Source organism: Orycteropus afer, unplaced genomic scaffold (genome assembly GCF_000298275.1).
Source record: "Orycteropus afer afer isolate SDZICR_OR568_19922 unplaced genomic scaffold, OryAfe1.0 scaffold00711, whole genome shotgun sequence".
NCBI lineage: Eukaryota > Metazoa > Chordata > Mammalia > Tubulidentata > Orycteropodidae > Orycteropus > Orycteropus afer.
The window spans coordinates 729919-732457 of record NW_006922298.1 but is presented as its reverse complement, the minus strand read 5'-3'; positions in this window follow the sequence as shown (position 1 = coordinate 732457).

Below are 2539 nucleotides of genomic sequence, written 5' to 3'. Positions count from 1 at the left end.
ACATGGAGGAAGTGTTAAGAGTGATATTACATTGTGAGCATTGCAATCAATGTCATGAACAAAATGTGTATGATTTGTTGAATGGAAAACTAATAAGGTCTGTAAACTTCCACTCAAATCACAATAAAATGTTAAAAAGAATATGTTAGTATTTAACATTTAGCAGATTTAAGTCACCACTCTGAGGGCACCAGGCTGATCAAAAATGCCACCAAATATTTTTTTCTATATTGTTGAACCTTGAAATCAAACTTGTCTATAACACTTTGAATTCACAGATAAGACAGATTCTAAATCTGAGTATAACTTTCAAAAAATTTGACAGTGATTATATAATAGTGGTTTATTTTTATTTTCATTATTATTTTTTGTTGTAATTTGGATCAAAGTTTACAAAGCAAATTGGTTGTCTATTCAACAATTCATACACATTTGGTTTGGTGACATTCATTGCTGTCCCTACAATGTAATAGCACTCTTTCCACTTCCTCCTTGTGTTTACCATTTCCCTTCATCCTTCTTTCCTATTCCTATCTTCATAGCTTTATCCCTGGACATATGCTACCCTTTTTTTCTCTTATGGTTAATTGTTCTAAGGAATGCATACCTCCCTGGTAGTATTATTCACCTTTTAGGCTGTCTATTGTTTGGCTGAAAATTGAGCCACATGCATGAATTCAGTTCAAGGGTTGAAGGGTATCTAAGAGCCATAGTTTCAGGAGTTCCACAAGTCCCTATCAGACCAGTAAGCCTGGTCTTTTTTATTATTTTGAATTTTGTTCCACATTTTTCTCCCACTCTATCCACGACCTCCTATTGTAATCCCTTTCAGAGGAGTCATCCATGGTAGCCAGGCATGATCTAGTTCTGGTCTTAGGGTCATGGAGGCTGGGGCTTACATTGTCCCCTAGTCCTATGGACTAATTTGTCCTTGCATCTTTGATTTTCTTCACTCTTTTCTCTAGACAGGAGAGGCCAATAGTTGCACCTTAGATGGGCACTCATAAGCTTTTAAGACCCCAGTCACTACTCACCAAAGTAGGATGTAGAATGTTGTGTTATGGCCTACGTTATGCCAGTTGACCTTAGTGTCCCCCAGAGACTATCGTCCTGAGCTCCCAGATTCAGTGACCAATTCCTTCAAGGTGTTTGTTTATGTATGGCTAAGAAGTTTTCATAACTTTGTCCCTTCCATGCTCTACTATATTCATGGGTATATTTGCAGCACATATAAATGCATATGTAGAAATATCCTCTGTTAAACCTATATATATTTGTGAGTATAGTCTCATTCACCTTTTCACCCCTGGTCAGTTTGAATGTCTATGTATCTATAATAGTAATTTAGAAGGCTTAATTAGGAAGAATAATACCATATTATATTGGCAGAATGAACATTATTTTCTTCTGATATCTGGTAGTTAGGAATGACAGTTTACAAAAAGATTTTACACATAGTATCTCATATAATTTTCACAACACCATATTAAGATTATTTGTATAGTCCTCATTTAACACATTTACAGAAAATTTACAAAGTATGTTACTAGGTTCACAGCCATAAATTTCTAAGTTTCACAGCCATAAATTTCCAGAATGATGTTTGGATCTAGATCTTCCAACTCTGGTCTTCAATATTATTCCAAATATACCATAGCTATCACTTCCAAAATGTGAATGCTAAAATAAGTGCCACTGCTGATGTTAATTGCCATCAAGTGAATTCCAACTCATACATAATTTAGGTTTCCAAGTGAGAAAGAAAATAAAAAAGTAGCCCTAAAGCCAATTAGTATTAAAATTTCATCATACCTTATAGAAGAAATGAGTAAAAAAAAAATGGGTGTTTAATTTTTGTCTTGTATTTTTTGAAACAAAACAGCACAGCAAAAATTTCTGTTTTAAAGCTACTTTTTATTTAATGTAAGACAAAAAGGACTGAAATCATAAGTGTATAGCTTGATGGATTTTTACAAAGTATATATACCTATGAAATCAGAACCCAGAGCCAGTAACAGAAAGTACCAGCAACTAAGAAACCCCTTTAGCACCATCTTCTAGTCATTATGCTTTCCTAAAGGGAAGCTACTAATCCTAATTTCTCACACCTTAGATTGTTTTATTATTTTGAACTTTATGTGAATGGAATCTTACAAAAGGAAATAAATTGAAGCTCTGAAGTTAGAAAACAGTATAGAATTTTATTCTAAAGAAGGTGATCTTAATTAATGTATAGTATTATGAGCAGTGAAACTCAGTAAGACTAAAGAAAAATGTTCAAAATTTGTTATCTTGTCTATGTTATTAGTTTGCACCTATTCTCTGCTTTAATCCTAATAGTTTTAGCCATAGATAACCACTGATTTTTTTCTTAATTTTATTTTGATTTGGGTGAAGATTTACAGAGTAAATTCACTTTTCATACAGCAGTTCACATAATATACTTTGTCTCATATCATTGACCAAAATTTACAATGCAACAGCTCCCCTCCCACTTCCTCCCCATAGTTACCTCCTCCCAGTGTCCATCCCTCTATAC